Source organism: Oryctolagus cuniculus, chromosome 9 (genome assembly GCF_051225735.1).
Source record: "Oryctolagus cuniculus isolate XC-2025 breed Fujian yellow rabbit chromosome 9, ASM5122573v1, whole genome shotgun sequence".
NCBI classification, from domain to species: domain Eukaryota; kingdom Metazoa; phylum Chordata; class Mammalia; order Lagomorpha; family Leporidae; genus Oryctolagus; species Oryctolagus cuniculus.
This window is the reverse complement of record NC_142875.1, coordinates 68824974-68843310: the sequence shown is the minus strand read 5'-3', so window position 1 is coordinate 68843310 and position 18337 is coordinate 68824974. Positions and strand designations below refer to the sequence as shown.

General features: G+C 38.2%; 1 protein-coding gene across 34 annotated transcripts in view; it reads left to right on the top strand.

The window, feature by feature from the left end:
- The window catches only part of CAB39L (calcium binding protein 39 like), a 120774-nt gene that overhangs the window by 28454 nt on the left and 73983 nt on the right, over positions 1-18337 (top strand). For 8 of the 34 annotated variants that reach the window (XM_070048875.2, XM_070048874.2, XM_089304175.1 and 5 more), the window contains one exon: positions 6361-6549. The exons of 9 other annotated variants lie outside the window; for them this stretch is intronic. The gene's annotated coding sequence lies outside the window, so the exon portion shown is untranslated. Of the gene's footprint in view, positions 1-6031; positions 6098-6360; positions 6550-8675; positions 10817-12672; positions 12741-16707; positions 16804-18337 lie in introns of those variants that run through there. 17 more of the 34 variants (XM_070048883.2, XM_089304177.1, XM_070048878.2 and 14 more) reach the window with 8 other exon arrangements.

Genomic DNA, 18337 nt, shown 5'->3' with positions numbered 1-18337 from the left:
GGGGAATGCAATTAGAAAAGAGGAAGACAAAGAATTTTCTAACAACACAGAAGCATATAACATAAAAAGTTAGGTTTATAAAATGTTTTTATTATTTTTTATTTATTTGAGGGAGAGTTTCAATCTGTCGGTTTGTTCTCCAAATGTCAGCAAGGGACAGAATTGAGAGTGGAACCAGTTCTCCTATGTGGGTGGTAGAAACCCAGTTACTTGAGCCATCACCACTGCCTCCCAGGGTCTGTGTTGGCTGGAAACTGGATTCAGGAAAATCAGGAATCAGAGCCAAGAAGCAAACCTAGGTGCTCTCAGGTAGACTAAAGGCCTGCTCCCCTATGCTAGGCTATTTTTTTAATGAGAATTGGTTTTGAGATTAAAATGGAAAAATACATATTTTTAGAATAAGTAGCTAGAAATGTACACTGGTTTGTATTTGTAAAACAAGATGCCATTCTGTGTTTGTATTTATTAAAAATACTTTTCTGTAATTAATAGTTACTAAATGATTGTAATCATCTTTCCTACTCTAGAGCATGTTTTATAAGTTGTCAGAGTTGTGGTGAAATATATTTTATAAAGATAATGAAGTCCATTATAATCACTGAACTAATTCCATAGAAATTTTTCCATTCAATAAAGTACCTGAATGTTTTATTACAAATGCTATGTGTTTGTTTGCCATAAATGGCTTTGTTTAATCTGAAAATTAAATATAGTCTAAAGTACTTCCATTATTAACAAGTTTCATAACCACATAGAATGAGCTACTTAGAGACCAGTTTCCCTTGACATTTTAAGCTGGGTTATTTATAACTCAGGTTTTCTGTCCCTTCACTCAGCCTACTTCTTTCTTTGTCCTTTCTATGTTCTTTTCAGATCTCATTCTTTCTTCTTGCTTCCAGAGCACCAGCTCACAAATTATACTTGCAAAGGTTTATAACAGTTGTAATAGGATTTCCCAACAAAAAAATTTTGTGAAGTTCTGATTTCAGTAATTTGTACACAAGTGAAAGTTTGTAAAAGCTTGGAAAATTGGAGTATGACACACCTTATAAAAAGAGAATGTGCGTCAGTCCTCAACAGGGTGGGAATTGTTCCTTTATTAAGAAGTATCTTGTGTTCCTAACTGATTCAGCAAGAACTTTCCATAAAAGTATTAACTGCAGAGAAAACAAAACATAGATCCAGCAAAGAAGGGTAGGGAAATATGAGAATTATTATCATTCCCCTGTGGTTATAGCATTTTGTTGATTATGATGCTACTTACATGAGAAAACTTCTAAAAGTTCATGGAAAATGGAATTAAAAGGTAAGTTTCTTTTGGTGCAAAAAGAATTGAAATCCAAGTATATGAGAAGTCTTCAAAAAATTTGTGGAAATGTATTATAAATAACGAATTTCAAAATTTTATTATACCAAAATAAGCTTGTCATTCAATTATATTTTTTCACAGATTTTTTTTGAAGTTCCTTCATATGTTATATCTCAACATTTCATGACCGGTTTCTTACCATGTTTCTTACCTTGTTCCTTAAATTGGGAAGTTGGTAGAAAACCATAACATGTATTTCACTTAGTTTTGTGATATATGATATGGAATTGTAACTGTTAAATTTAGGACTTACATAGTTTTCTGTTTGTCTCTTTTTCTCTCTTTACACAGTTGGTTTGTTTTATTTGAGAGAGTTACAGAGAGAGTAGTCTTCCATCAGCTAGTTCATTCCCCAAATGGTCACAACATCTTGGGCCAGTCTGATCTGAAGCCAGGAGCCTGGAACTTCATCTCCCACATGTGTAACAGGAACCCAAGTGCTTTGGCCATCTTCCACTGCTTTCCCAGGCATATTACCAGCGAGTTGTATTGGAAGTGGAGCAGCAGCAACTCCAGCCGGCACCCATATGGGGTACTGGTGTAGCCCCTGGCAGCTTAACCTGCTATACCGCAATGCTGGCCCCTGGATAGTCTCTTGAATTACACTTTCTTTCTTCTCATTTCAAAAAAATATGTATTAACTCATGTAGGAGATTAGCCTTTCCACTTATTATGCCTTCCATGGGGGCTCAAGAATCATGCCCCCTTGATTAATTATCCCCTTCTGATCTTGTATCTTCATCATATCTGTCCCACTCAATCTACCAAGTTCAAAGTAAAAAAAAAAAAAAAAAAAAAGAGGCAAACAGAAACCCCTTTTATTAACCCTTCTGGCTGTCCTTCCATTTCTTATCCAGCATTTGGAAACGATAATACATGCTAGTATACCCTTATGCCTCCACTACTTCATCCTGAACAATTTATAATTTTGCTCTGATCTATTTGTTGTGTTGGGTGCTAGTGATCCATGCTCTCTCATAGGATGCTCTAGGCATAACATGGCAGGTTAGCAGGCTAACAGGATCAAAGCCACTATTACTACTTTCCCTGAAGGACTGGCTTGGAGTCTTTGGCATACTTAATATTTTGTACTTTATAGTATGTTTTGGTGGTTGCAACCTGGCTTTGGCCTATCAGCCTAACTCCTTAGGAAGGAATATAAGTTCTTGAAAGATCCCTTTCCTTATCAAGAGTGGTTTTCCAAATCCTCTTTTCCTCTAATGCATTTGCTTCAGAAGACTTGAAAGTGAGCCATAGAACTAAGATTGCAGGTTTTGGTAGGAAGCCCTTTACCCCTCTATAGCAGTCGGTATTCCTGAAGACTTCTTGAAGGCCGATCTTCCAGGTCATGGTGTCAGTAGACTTTCCTATTTCTTCTCTGCCCTCCAACCACTGTTTCTTTAGTCCCTATGTTTTGGACCACACCCTGCTTTTGGGCTCTGGTTCCCCACTGCTGGAATGGGCAACCCCAGGATAGATGGCTCCTGCTCTGTTTTCTCTCCAAGATCTAGTTCTGTATGTTAAACTGCCTGTGGGTATCCATATCCAGAAGTCTTGCTGGCACCTCATACTTGTTATCAAACAACTGGTTTTTTATAAAATTTTTTTTCCTGTGGTCCTTATTTATTTTAAAGATGTCACCCATCTGCCGTTTTACACAGGCGTGGAAACTCATTGTCATCATGACTGTTGTCTCAATTACCAGCCACAGTTATTCAGTTGCCAAATCTATTCTCTCTGGTATCCGTAACCTTTTCATTCCCACTGCCTAGTGACCCCGTCTTCCTCGTCTACTACAACTGCCTTTATTTTCATCACCTACTGTTTGTCTGCCTCATTGATTCTGCATAATAAATCCATATTCAGTGGGCGCCGGGTTCTAGTCCTGGTTGCTTCTCTTCCAGGCCAGCTCTCTATTGTGGCCTGGGAAGGCAGTGGAGTATGGCCCAAGTGCTTGGGCCCCTGCACCTGCATGGGAGACCAGGAGGAAGCTCCTGGCTCCTGGCTTTGGATTGGCGCAGTGCCGGCCATGGCAGCCATTTGGGGAGTGAACCAATGGAAGGAAGACCTTTCTCTCTGTCTCTCTCACTGTGTAACTCTGTCAAATTAAAAAAAAAAAAAAGATAAATACAGTAAGATGAGACCTCCTCATCACTTAAAAAATAAATAAATAAATCCATATTCAGGAAAGTTCTGATCATGTCAAAACTCCCTTTTGCCAACAAGTTAGTTAACTCATTAGCCTAATATTAAGACTCTCTATAATCTGATCCCAATTTGTTTTTCCATTTTTTTTACTACTATCACTCATATAGCTTTCATTTCTGGCAAATGAAATCATTATTTATTTACATTTGGTATTTTCCAACTGTCTTTGTTTCTACCTCCATGTAACCAAACCATACTCATCTTTCAGAACTGAGTTCTAATGCTACCTTCTCTTTGAAACTCTCTTGAGTCCTCAAGAAAGAAACATTTTTTTTTTTTTGGTTCTTTAGAATCTTTGTAGTGTTTCATTGGTCTTCCATTTGTAATTATTTTGTGCCTTGCTCTTACTTATTTTGATACATGTCATGTTAGAATATAAATTCTTTATTCTACTGTGTATTCTCAAAGAGCAGATTTTTGGCAGATGGCTGGATGATTGCATGAATGAATCCTATACACTGGGGTGGTAAGAAAGTTTTAACACGTTTCCACTGTACAGCATTGAGGGCCACTGGGTTTTATTGTATGGTCTGTGCACTGCCCAGTAGCTCCATGCTAATGTGCCTGGGAAAAGCAGCAGAGGATGGCCCAAGTGCTTGGGCCCCTGCACCCATGTAGGAGGCCTGGTTGAAGCTCTTGGCTTCTGGCTTCTGCCTGGCCCAGCCCTGACTGTTGCAGCCATTTGGGATCTTCCAGCAGATGAAAGGTCTCTCCCTCTCTCTCTCTATCTGCCTCTACCTCTTTCTGTATCTCTGCCTTTCAAATAAATCAATCAATCTTTTTTTAAAAGTTCATGGAAAATGGACTTAAACAGTGTTTATTTTGATGCAAAAAAATTAAATCCATGTATATAAGGGTTCTTCACAAATTTCATGAAAAATAAATATTTTGAAAAAACTAAATGAATTTCAATTTTTACACCAGAATAAACTTATCTTTTAATTTCCCTTATCTTTAATTCATGGACAAGTGGAATTTAAAGACCATATATATAAGTGATAAATCATTTTTCCCACCACTTTTCTGTATCCAACTAACTGTGGAGTAATTGCTTATTCAGTGTGCCATAATGCCACTTTTATCTAAGACTCATGAGTTTACAATTTGTATTAAATTTGGAAATTTTTCACTCATTATTTTTTTAAACAGTATTTTCTGTTTCTCTTCATCTTTCCTTTCCTTTTGAGATTCAAATTTTATTCATACAAGTAGTACATGTAGTACATGTAAGGGTATGCAAAAAGTTTATAGAAAAGTGAGATTAGGTAAGGTTATTTTGATACAAACAAATTGGAAATCCACGCATACAAGGAGCATTCAGAAAGTTCATGGAAAATTAGTACTATGAACAAATTTACTTTTTCATTTCATTTTGGAGGTGCAGGTGTTTGGCACAGTGGTTAAGATGCTATTTAGGACACCCACAATCCATATCACAGTGTGTGGTTTGAGTCCCAGCTCTGCTTCTGATTCAGCTTCCTGCTAATGCAAAGCCTGGGAGGCAGCAGATGGATGCCTTCTTACATGGCTGCTACCAACATGGCAGACCTAGCTTGAGTTTCTAACTGCTAGCTTCAGGCTGGTGCAGCTCTGGCTCTTGCTGGCATTTTGGGAGTGATGGATGGATGAGTGGAACATCTCTGTGTCTGTCTCTCTGCCTTTCAAATAAAATGCAAGTAATTTTATTTCGCTATGAACCTTTTCAAGTACTATGGCTATTAATGTTTCCCCACAGTTCTTAGATGCTCTGTTCACCTTTACTTTTTTATCTTTCTTTCCCCTCTGGTTTTTTTTTTTTTTTTAAGATTTATTTGTTTGAAAGTCAGAGTTACACAGAGAGAGGAGAGGCAGAGAGAGAGAGAGAGGTCTTCCATCTGCTGGTTCTCTCCCCAGTTGGCCGCATTGGCCAGAGCTGCACTGATCCAAAGCCTGGAGCCAGGAACTTCTTCTGGGTCTCCCACATGGGTGTAGGGGCTCAAGGACTTGGGCCATCTTTTACTGCTTTCCCAGGCCATAGCAGAGAGCTAGATCAGAAGAGGAGCAGCCGGGACATGAACCGGCGCCCATATGGGATGCCAGCGCTTCAGGCCAGGGCGTTAACCTGCTGTGCCGAAGGGCTGGCCCATCCCCTCTGTGTTTATTCTGGTAACGTCTGTTGCTGTGTCTTCAGTTTATTCACCATATCTTCTGTCAGTGCCGTCTGCTGTTCATCCTATTTGGTGTAATTTTCATTTCAGAAATGACAGTTTTAATTTTTAGAAATTTGTTTTGGATCTTTTTAATATCTCTCCTGAACATTCTTTCTTGTACTATGTTGAGCCTGTGAAGTGTATTCCTAACAGTTGTTTTAATGTGCTTGGGTAGCAATTCTGTTATTTTTGTCTATCTGAGTCTGCTACTGTTAACTGATTTTTCACCCTATAATGTATTGTATTTTTCTGCTTCTTTGCATAGCCTGGTAATTTTTGCCCGAATGCCAAACATTGTGAATCTGTGTTGCTGTGTGCTAGATTTTTAAAGGTCCGTAAATATTTTTGAATTCTACTCTAGGATGCAGTTATTTGGGGTGGGGTGGGGGAATCTGTCCTTTCAAGGCCTGATAGGGAACACCGGTGCAACCTTTCTTCAAGGGCGAGTGTGCTGCCACCACTAAGGCAATGTCCGTCCGAGTACTCAACCCGATTGCCTATATATTTTGAGATTTCTTTACTCTTGCTGTCAAACGTGAGCTGCTCCTTGTCCTCTGTAAGTACTGGGGATGTTTTCTGCCTGTTCTTTTCCAGGGGTTCTTTGATTGACATCAGAGAGTCTTCTCGCAGACCTGTGCTGATCACTCTGCTGAAGGCTTGATGGGAGCCCTCTGCAGCTCTCCTGGGATCTCTCTGTGGCTCTGACTCCCTGGTGCTCACTCTGTGAATGCAAGTCCCATTGGTGCTCCTGAATTCTCTCTCAACTCTGCCTCTTCAACTCAGGCAGGCTGCTGAGCGCCCCCTCCCTGCTCTGCAGCCTGCAGCAGTTGTTAAAGCTTTTTTTGTTTGTTTCTTTTCTCTCAGGGATTACTGAACTGAACTGCCTTGTGTCCAGTGTTTGAAAAACCATTGTTTTACAAATTTTGCTCAGTTTTTTAGTTATTTAAATGCAAGAGTAAATATAACCCATTACTTCCTTTACTCCCTTGTATCCCGAAGCACAAATGCCCCTGTAATTGTGTTTTTAATTACTCTCTGTCCAAATAATTTTTGAAAATGTTCTTTATTGTTTAATTTTCAAATATTAATAGAATTCTTTTTTTAAAAGATTTAATGATTTATTTGAAAGGCAGAGCTACAGAGAGAGAGGGGCAGAGGAAGAGAAGGGGGGAGAGAGAGAGAGATCTTCCATGTGCTGGTTCACCCCCCAGATGGCTGCTAGGACCATGGCTGAGCCAGGCCAAAGCCAGAAGCCAAGAGCTTCCCAAGCACTTGGGCCATCTTTGACTGCTTTTTCCCAGGCATATTAGCAGGGAGATGGATCAGAAGTGGAGCAGCCGGGACTCGAACCTGTGACCATAATGGGATGCTGGCACCATAGGCAACTTAACCATAGCTTAACCCACATCACCAGCCCCTGGAGTTTTTAAAAGAACATTTGTGAGGTCAGCATTGCAGTACAGTGAGTGAAGCCTCCACCTGCAATTCTGGCATCCCATATGGGGGTAGGTTGGAGTCCCTGCTGCTCTACATCTGATCTGTCTCCCTGCTAATGTGCCTGAGAAAAAGCAACAAAAGATAGCCCAAATGCTTGGAGAGCTCCTGGCTCCTGGCTTTGGCCTAGCTTGGTCCTGGTCATAGCAGCCATCCGAGGGGTGAACCAGCACGTGGAAGATCTCTCTTTCTTTGTCTCTCTCCCCTTCTCAGTCTCTGCCTCTCTCTGTATAACTCTGCCTTTCAAATAAATCAGTAAATCTTTAAAAAAAGAAAAGAACTTTTGTTTATTGAAAAATTTAAAAATAGCTTCTAGTTTTATTATGCTGTGGTCAGAGGATACAGCTTGTACAATTTCTCCTTTTGAAATAATAAATAGATTTCCTTTATGACCTGATAAAGTCACATTTTATGGTTTCTTTGTGTGCATGTTATAAAGTGGTGTTTAGTGGGAATCATATATACAAATACTATGTAGTCAGTCTTGTCAGTTACAGATTTTAAATTCTTTGACTTTACTCTTTGCCTTTGAATTCAATGTAGAGTCATATAAAATCTCCCAATTTTATTTTTTATTTGTATTTATATTACTTGGATGAGGGGTGGTGCAGGCAGAGATATCTCCCATCTGCTGGATTCTAACCCAGATGTCCACAGCAACCTGGCTGGACCAGGCTGAAACCAGGAACTGAGAATTCAATCCTTTATCTTCCAATTTTAAAGTGACATTAAAAATTAACCTTATCATTATTCTTTTATTATTATTATTATTTGACAGGTAGAGTTATAGACAGTGAGAGAGAGAGAGAGAGAGACAGAGAGAAAGGTCTTCCTTCCGTTGGTTCACTCCCCAAATGGCCGCTACGGCCGGTGTTGTGCCAATCCAAAGCCAGGAGCCAAGTGCTTCCTCCTGGTCTCCCATGCAGGTCTGGGGCCCAAGCACTTGGGCCATCCTCCACTGCTCCCTTGGGCCACAGCAGAGAGCTGGACTGGTAGAGGAACAACCAGGACTAGAACCCTACACCCATATGGGATGCCGGCACCGCAGGCGGAGGATTAACCAAGTGAGCCATGGTGCTGGCCCTTACCTTATCATTATTCTAAGAACTACTTTCACAAATTCTGAATTTGTTCAATTTTACTAGAACTCTTTGAAAGCAATACAGGATATGAGGCACTTAATAATCCTTAGTGATTTGGGATAATTTCCACTTAACATTCAAAATAAAAAATAGAACTCCAGAAATTTTATAAAACTGCTGATTGAATGAATAATTAGCAGACTCATCTGTAGTCTTCTTTGATGACTGTTTCTTAGGTGTTAAGAAGCAACCAAATAGGCCGGCGCCATGGCTCAATAGGCTAATCCTCCACCTTGCGGCGCCGGCACACCAGGTTCTAGTCCTGGTTGGGGCGCCAGATTCTTTCCCGGTTGCCCCTCTTCCAGGCCAGCTCTCTGCTATGGTCCGGGAGTGCAGTGGAGGATGGCCCAAGTGCTTGGGCCCTGCACCCCATGGGAGACCAGGATAAGTACCTGGCTCTTGCCTTCGGATCAGCGCAATGCGCCGGCCACAGCGGCCATTGGAGGATGAACCAACGACAAAAGGAAGACCTTTCTCTCTGTCTCTCTCTCTCTGTCCACTCTGCCTGTCAAAAAGAAAAAAAAAAGAAGCAACCAAATTATCATATAATATATTTAACTTTTAAAAGTCTACTTTAAATGAACCAGAGTCAGAAATATGTAAGGGCCAGTGGTGTGGCATAGCAGGTAAAGCTACTGCCTGTGACACCCGTATCCCATATGTGTTCTGATTTGAGTCCTGGCTGCTCCACTTCCAATACAGCTTCCTGCTGATGGCTTGGGAAAGCAGCAGAAGAGGGCCCAAGTGTTTAGGACCCTGCACCAAGGAAGCCAGGAGGAAGCTGGCTGCTGGCTCTGGCATGGCCCAGCCCTGGCCATTGCAGCTCTCTGAGGTGGTGAACCTGCAGATGGAAGATTCTCTCTCTCTCTCTCTCTTTTTCTCTCTGTACTTTTGATTTTCAAATAAATAAGTCTTTAAAATGATTTAAAAAAAATCAGTATTGTAAGGCCAAGTATTATTTGCGTAACTTGTTTTTCTTAAGGCATATTAAACGCACTTACAGACATTTACCTTTAACCTTTTAAAACTAACACTCTTAGAGATATTTTAATTCTGTTACCAGTAAGATTAATGTGTTACTTAGTAAATCTGATAACTACTCTGGCAGCTCTGTCATTGGGAGATCTATCAGAAGAGCCCAAGACTTACCTGGAAGCAGGTAGTGGGAGATGGAGAATCTGTGAGCTGTTGACCAGCGTTCCTTCTGAGGCAGCAAGTACTACAAGCTGGGTACATTGCCTCCTAATTCCACAGAATCCTACAAATGCCATTTAAGCTGTCAGCTACCACCCGATTCTTTTCCAGCTAATTCCTCATCCCTAGACCTTTCAGAGACCCATAATTTTAAGACATTTTACTCTATATTTGTATAATAATTTTAAAATATATTTATTGCAGCCTTCAGCCTTTGTAATTCTCGTTGGAGAGCTATTATGCGTCCTGAGGAGTAATGCTTAAGGGGGAAATGCTTTCTTTCCAAACAGAATTAAGTGCATCTGATTTGCACATGAATGATTTTTAGTGTCAATATTTTTCTGTTTTTTACTTTCCCTTTTATAACTGTAAATGTTGGTATGAGTTTTAAAATTCATTATTAAAAATACATTAAAATTTCATCGAAGTCTGCTTTAAAATTAAATTAGAAAAAATCTCAAATCATCTCTGCATTTTAAATCTCAAGGTTAAATTCATAGTTGCTGCATGTTAACTTGCTGCCTTTCTTGTTATAATGGGAAATAACATCTCCCCTGAGCCACTAACATTAGGTGAATGTTTTATCGTTACTGTCAGCAGGGCTTTTTAAAGGCGATGGTCAAGCCAGTTTAATCAGTTGACAAAATCCTAGGCATTAACAAGCATATGAAAGTAAGGAGGAAAAAATTTGTTAATCCCTAGACTTTGTTTTTTCTGTTGGCCCAAGAATTCATTTTGCTTCAGCTTAATTACTTTACATGCATTCTTGTGACGTTACACAATTGGAGAGGAAGAAAAAGGAGCCGTGACTGTGTGGTGTGTGTCTAAAAGCCTGTTAGAGAGGGAGAGGAGGACGCATAAGCAAGCTGGTTTGACCAGAAACAGAACTGCCTGTGACAGATTAAGAGACAAGCAAGGCTTGGAATCTGAGAGCAAGCAGAGTGGAAATTTACAGCTGCTCTATGTGAGTGTTCAAGTGATCATTTTCTACTAACCTTTTCCGGTGGTAACTGTTACTCTTCAAAGAGGGACAGAAAGTCAAGACGGAATTGTGGAAACTTCTCGGTCACACTTTGGTAATAGGAGGCAACCTCTGTTAAATGGAAGATAAAGGATCCTCGTCTGAAGCGCTTTGAGCTCCAGAAAGAGCTGTCTTCAGCACCTCACCATGTGTCTACTTTTTGTTGCTTAGACAATCCTGGGCGTTTTTCTAGCATTTGGTGAGTATCAGCCAGGCTATCTCTGTCAGTTCCTAGAAATGGAATTAATAGGGCAAACTTTAGTTTTAATTAAGCTTCTGCAGTTATTGTTTATAAATTCAGTTTAAACCCACAGTTGTTTCTTGTGCATGATGAACTGCTGTTACTAGGAGAGGTTTTTAAAACAACAACTGCAAAACAATACTTCTCTGTTGCCTAAGGCACTTGAACCATTACCAACTATTTTGTGTCCATGGAATATCTTATTTTGGATATGAGTTTTTATTTACAAAGAGTTTCCAAAAATAAATAGTTGCCAAAATAGTATACCATTTTTGTATGTTTTTATTTAAGCTGCATAAAAATTCAAAATTATCTCTTTCTGTCTGTTGTCATTAAATTTAAAATTACCTTTGGGATCTTTGGTATTCCAAATTATAGCATTCCCTCCTAATTGAAAAATTGTTGATACTGTTAATTAAAAGGGTATATAATTTAAATGTTGAGTGCTTTTATTAGATCTAGTAACACCTGATTTTTCTAAAATTCTTTAATGAAAATAAAAATTAGATAATTTTATAATTTCATATGAAATGAAGGCACATGGATTTCTAAGTTAAGGAACAAAGCAGTTATTTTGTTTGTACTGCTGATACCAAGATGTCATATAATCTTGCTTTGTTAGAGTACTACTATAACCAGATGTATGTGTGTGTGTGTGTGTGTATATATAAGTAATGGAGCAAAGAAAGAAAAAACAAACTCTTAAAATATCTAGTGATACTGCAATAAAATCTTCATTTGGATAATCTTAAAATAGGGGATTACATGCTAATTATATATCTACATATGTATCTTTTTAGCAGCATGGGTGGAAAGCATATAATCATTCTTCTGTAGGAGGAAGGAAGTATGTATATATTAATTGCTAAATTGAGTCATTGCCTAAAGATGCACCTTTCTAAGCCAAGTTTCTAATCTATCCTCTGTTAGTTATTGCTTCTGGTGAGTCCTTTAAGGCAGACCACTTAGCTGAAATGAAAACTTGTGCAGAGTATCAGCAAATACATTACAAATGGTTTGTACCCTACATATAGTGTAAAATGGCTGTACTTTCTCTAATTAATTTCCTCTATGTGTACAGAAGCCTGTTGAACAGGTTTTGTTTTGCGGTTTTTCTTTTTTAGCCTGTTAACCTGTGCTTAAGAGGCAACTCAGCTGCTCTGTAGAAACCTTTTCTGGACCAGTATCTTGCACTTAAAGTCAAAAGTAAACATAAGAGAGGTGATATCACAAACCACCTTTTTCTTTACAGAATTTCCCACGCTCAGTCCTCGTTAGACTGATGGGCAGTTTGCATGTAGCTTCACAGTCTTCAGAATATTTTTTTAAATCATAAACTAGTCATTCACTGGTGTTCCCTAGTGATGGCACCATGTCTTAAGTCTAAGGAATGTAAATATATAAATGAGGAATAAGTCATCCCCAATTTACAGTGCTTTGTATTTCAGAAGTTTATTTATGAGTTAGTTGCTGGGAATTTTCAACCCAATTTAGCAAGTGGCTATTGCACTTTTATTATAGCCAAGAATGTATTTCACACCATAGAAAACCTGTGGCCACCCTGACAAATAGAAAATCAGCCTAGTGATAAAAGGAAATACAAAGCATATATGTTAAATAAGATATTTTTATTTATGTTAAATATTAAATCTGGAAAAAAAAAACAAATTCAATAAGGGGTAGATAGATCTTTGAGAGGATGCTTATCAGTAGGATTTCTAGGTACTTTCATGAGCTTCCAAATTTGAGTGCACTGTTTATGCGAGCTGATCTGATCGTGATTGGAATCCGTGATTTCTCTTTTCCCAGTTACAGGAATATTTCTGGTCATTGCTTTTGTGTTTATCTGCCATTCCTGAGATCTATCCCAGTATGACACATAGTAAGTACCTGGTGATAGTCAGCGACTTGAGGACCAAACTGATTCTTGAGTTCACAAAATTGAAACTGAGTTATTTTCCCAAAGTATCCAGGAAAGTAAAGGTGTTTGGGGGCACACCTTTGTCATGAGAATTGTGAGCAGTGAACAAAGCAAAAGTAAGGCAGAATAGGCCAAACTCTTCGGAGAAAGAGAAAAAAGCAGAGTGTAACTTGGTGGCAGTGCTGAGTGGGCAGGGATGTGATGGAGGGGAGTGGTTGATGAGCTGGTTATCTTGAGTACATGGGACATTCTGAAGTCAAGTGTCAACTTTAACTCATGTTTACTAGGACCCAGATGAAGAAATGTGGCCTCTTTGAAAAACTCAGGTTAGAACTCTCCAAGTTAAATTTGGTTATACTGACCCTCAAAATTTCTCTAAGATATCATTATATAAAATGTAAAAAAATAGTAGTGAATAAATTTATGTAATGAAGTAAGTAATTTAATAAATCCAGGTTACATTTAGATCATTTTTAGTGGCAACAAAAAAGCTTTTCCACTTGATCAAGAAACTCTTTCTAGAAATTTCAAGTTACATAAAAAGAGAAATGACTTTGAGTAATCTTAAGTGACGTACACTACGTTCTTAATGGATATTTGTTGAATAAATTAAGGCAAGTTTGGACTGTTTTCCATTGGTACATGTGCATGTGCATATGTATTTATATAATGGCTTAAAGATAATATTTAGCTGATTATTTCCTTAACAAAGAAGAATCTCTTAAAATTATACTGGCAAACATGTTATTATGATTATGCTTAGTATACTATTTTTTTAAAGGTCTTTTTTTTTTTTTTTTTTTTTTGACTGGCAGAGTGGACAGTGAGAGAGACAGAGAGAAAGGTCTTCCTTTGCCATTGGTTCACCCTCCAATGGCCGCCGTGGCCAGCGTGCTGCAGCCGGCGCACCGCGCTGATCCAAAGGCAGGAACCAGATGCTTCTCCTGGTCTCCCATGAGGTGCAGGGCCCAAGCACTTGGGCCATCCTCCACGGCACTCCCGGGCCATAGCAGAGAGCTGGCTTGGAAGAGGGGCAAATGGGACAGAATCCGGCGCCCCGACTGGGATTAGAACCTGGTGTGCCGGCGCCGCAGGCGCAGGATTAGCCTATTGAGCCGCAGCGCTGGCTTAAAAGTTTGTTTTATTTATTTGAAAGGCAGAGTTACAAAGAGAGATATATAAAGAGAGAATCTTCCATCCGCTGGTTCAATCTCCAAATGACTGCGATGGCCAGAGCTGGGCCTATCTGAAGCCAGGAGCCAGGAGCTTCTTCTCAGTCTCCCATGTGGGTGCAGGAACCCAAGGTCTTGGGCCATTCTCAGCTGCTTTCCCAGGTGCATTAGCAGGTAGTTGGATCAGAAGTGGAGTGGCCAGGACTCCAACCGGCACCCATTTGGGATGCTGGCACTGCAGGAGGCAGCTTTATCTGCTACACCACAGTGCTGGCCCCCTTAGTATGCTATTGGAAATGAAAAAAAAAATGGATTTACACTGAAATCCTTACTATTTCTAAATGAGATGATATACTTTTTCAGTTTTGTGACTTACATGTCTTAGATTTCCTGTAGAAATTTATCTAATCTCTTCCAACTCTGGAAGGATGAAAGATTATATTAAATTTCCCAACTTGAAAAATTTTGGAATCAACTCTAGGTATCTGCAGGAGAAAATGTAATTTCAACTATATCACTTTTTCCTTCCAGTTTTTTAGTATATGTGCTGCTGAAGCGAGCACTCAACTATATCACATTTATTTCTGCTTCCTGTGTTAAGGTTTTCATAGGCTAATGGTTTCTAGATAGGCACAGGGGCTTACTGAAGCTATTCAACGGTTATGTTTCACAGTGTACCCATATACCTTGTCGATTACAGTATCTAACCAAAATTTGCTGTTATATGTATGTAGTATGTTTGTGCTTATAGGAAAGACTGAAAAACAATGAATTAGGAGTTTCCCTTGATAATTCTGCTATATAGAATAATCATTGTGAATTTTATTGAGATCTAGTGCTTTGATTGTAGTTACTAGTTTCTGAAAATACTATAAATTCAGATTGTGAAATTCTAATGTAAAATTGGGACTTATTTATAACCATTGCTAGTTAATAAGCATAGGAAATTTTAGCTGCCACAAATGACTGCATCTCCCCATAGAAACATTGCCGTGAACCTAATGAGTGAAGTTATTAGTTTTTTCTGGAACGGCAGTCTAATAGGGCCTTAGGTCACAATAAATCTATGAGGAGCTGTATACCTTCCTAACTTTGCATGTTAATTGTATTTTAAAATTTATTTCAGTTTTACAGGGCATTAGAATTAACAAGTCAGTAACAAGAGATGTCACTTTCTAATTTTCTCTTATAAAAGGGTTTTTTTTTCCTGATGTAAATCTGATCCGGGCTTCCAGGGGGGCAAAGATGCATATAAAACTTCTTACAAGTTTCCACTTCCATGTCTGTTGTGCGTTTTTAGAAAATGTCTCTCCCTCAGACTCCATTAGTAAAACTTAAAAAAACAAGGTCTGTCTTAGTTATTTTTAGCTGAGAAAAAGGACTATCAGTAAAAACCATTATTCATACTTTTTTGTCTATTGATTTTCACTCATGTCTGTAGATTTGAAAACACAAAGTTCAGACTTGATGCTTTCTAGTTGCATTTAGGATATATATTTAAAAATGAAAAACTGAAAAGGTAGAGGGTACTGATTGGAAGATACTTTGACCTAGGACTTGATATGGTAACATGTAACGATAATGATGTGCTTTGTCATTTTTTGTCTCTGTGAAGGCAGTTCTAAAAATTATGATGGTTTTTGGGAAGAAGAGGGAACCTTCTTGGATATAGCAAATACAGAAGATTTTTCAAGTATACTTTGTAATTTTACAGTTTGCATACAGTCAGATGCACTCCTTTTAAGATAATAATTCAGTTAGTGTTAACAGATGTGTTTGCTCCTGTAACCTCCATTCCATTAAGAGTGAATTTTATAGGCTCAGTTATTTTCTATAGATACACTTCTGATTGCACTTATTTCTGAGTCCTGTTTGAATACAGTTTTTAAAAAATGGTAATCTCTGAGCCTTTCTAAAATCTTTTGTTTGTAGTAGGATGTTTAACTTTTATGACTTAAGGGAACATGTCTGTGCCTTAAGTTTAAATTTAAAAGCTCTAAGAAATTTGGGGATAAATCTCTCCCACTGTTGATTATAAAATATACTCATGTGAAAGAAAAAGAAGGTGCATTTCTGAGCTTTCTTACAGTGAATTAGCAGCTTTGTTCTACAGGTACTGTTTATGGTTTTACCTGTGGAAATCTTGAGATTTCTTTTTACTTCAGAGATGAATTTCCCACTCCTTAAATTTTCTTGCAAAATCTTTGAAAGTAGAAATGTTGTTGAACAGCACAACTGGAGTGTCTAATACATAAAGGCCTGCAAATACGCACTAGCCACCCAGACGGTTATTCCCTGTGAAGTCTTCAAGTGGGATAACACTTTCATGCTCAGAATGGCCTCTTCCTCTAGGTTCCTCACCTCCACCAAACAGTCCTCTCCACTGATGTCACTGGACCTAGTCAGATGACTCCCTTGAGTAACTGACTTTGGACTGTCGTCAATGGCACTCACCCAGAGTTAGGAAAATGAAATATTTTACTGTGTATTAAGAAAGGGAATGCTGCCAAAATTGACTACAAAATCCACAGGGCTTGAGTTCCCTGGGAGTAAAACTGAGCCATCTTTTTTGGCTTGTTCTCCCAAGTCTGAGCCAAGTACTACTTTTTATGAAACCTCATAGCCAAAGAAATCATATTTGACTAATGTTTTGAAAAGACATGATGATCAGATATTCCACAGTTTGAACTTTAAAAAGTATGATTTTTTTAATTCATTAAATGTATCATTTAAGAGAAGTTGTTTCCCTTATCAAGGCATTTGCATTGTGTATTATATGAAGTTAGGAAAAAGCAGAACATTTGAAGGAAGAAGAAAATTAAGCACCCATATGCTGACTATACTACCCAGAGGTAATCACTGTTGAATTTTTGTAAAATTTTTTCTGTGCATAGATTTTATGTGTGTATGTTTTGTTTACAGAGTTGTAACTATGCTTTGGAATATGAGATGCTGTTTCAAACATTACCCCTTCCATTCCATTTCACATTCTGCAAACATTTTTATAACCATATACCATATTGCATCAAATTTAAGAATCCATTGGTTGTAAGACATGTGGTTACTTTTTGTACCAACAACAAAGAAAACAAACTGCCAGTTAGTGCAAGGTACCCTCAGTGGCTGAATCTCACCTAAGTTTCAGAGATATTAACATGTTAAAAAAAATGTTTAACTTTCAGAAGTTTTAAAAATCTGTGATGTACTTAATAGTCTATCAGGTGAATGTATCAAAAATAGAATACTAAGCCAGAGGTTGTGAAAATTTTAAGGCTATAGATCCATCTGCCCAAATTACCATCTAATTTTCATTTCTACCAGTCAGAAACAAAAGCGCACACTACTCCATTATCAGTAAAATTGTTGTTGTCAAAACAACAAAAACCTGAAATATAAGAGCAAAAGTGTCTTTCACTTTGAGTTTGCATTCTTATTGATGTTATAGAGTTTGGTTAAACATTTACTATATGTTTGTTAACTGTGTTTCTTCACCTATATATTCTCTCCAACATGTTTCTCTTATTCATATTAAAGAGGTCTTTTATAATACTAACCCTCTGTCTTTAATATTCACATTACAGAATTGTCTTGTTTGTCTGTAATTTTTATTTGTTATTATTTTATCTACAGAAATTCAGCTTTTCTATATTTGTGGCATATTTGTATTGATTTGGGTTTGTCTATCTTTTTCTATTTCATCACTTCTGAAGTTAGAAAAATTATTTTATATACAGAATATTTTAAAGATTTATTTATTTGAAATACAGAATTGCAGAGAGAGAGAGGGAGAGACAGACAGAAAGAGATCTTTGTCTAATGGTTCATTCCCCAAATGACCAGACAATGAGGACTTGACCAACCCCAAGCCCGGAGCCTGGAACTCCATCTGGGTTCCAATCCAGCTTCCTGCTAATGCGCACTTTGGGAGGCAGCTGATGATGGCTCAGGTACTTGGTTCTCTAGGAAACTTGGATGGAGTTCCTGGCTCCTGGCTTTGGCCTGGCTCAGATCTGCCTATTGTGGACATTTGGGCAGAGAACCAGCAGACAGAGAGATCTCTGTTTCTCTCTCTCTCTCCCTCTGTCTCTCTCATTCTGCCCTTCAAATAAATAAAAATAAATAAAACTTTAAAAGAAAAAGATTTACTGAGCAACATTCTGAAATAATTATGTAGATTTGTATGGTTGAAAGGATCGTTGACTAAAGGGATAAATACACAGATAAATAGATGCACCTTGTGCATCTTTAAGTACAACTTCTATTTCTCTATTTCATTTGTTAGTTTTCTGTTTCAGGGAAATTAATTATTCTTGTTTTTTAAATGAAAGTTTTTGCAGTTTTTCAAATATAGATCTGGTATAGATAACATACATTAGGTGACAGTTT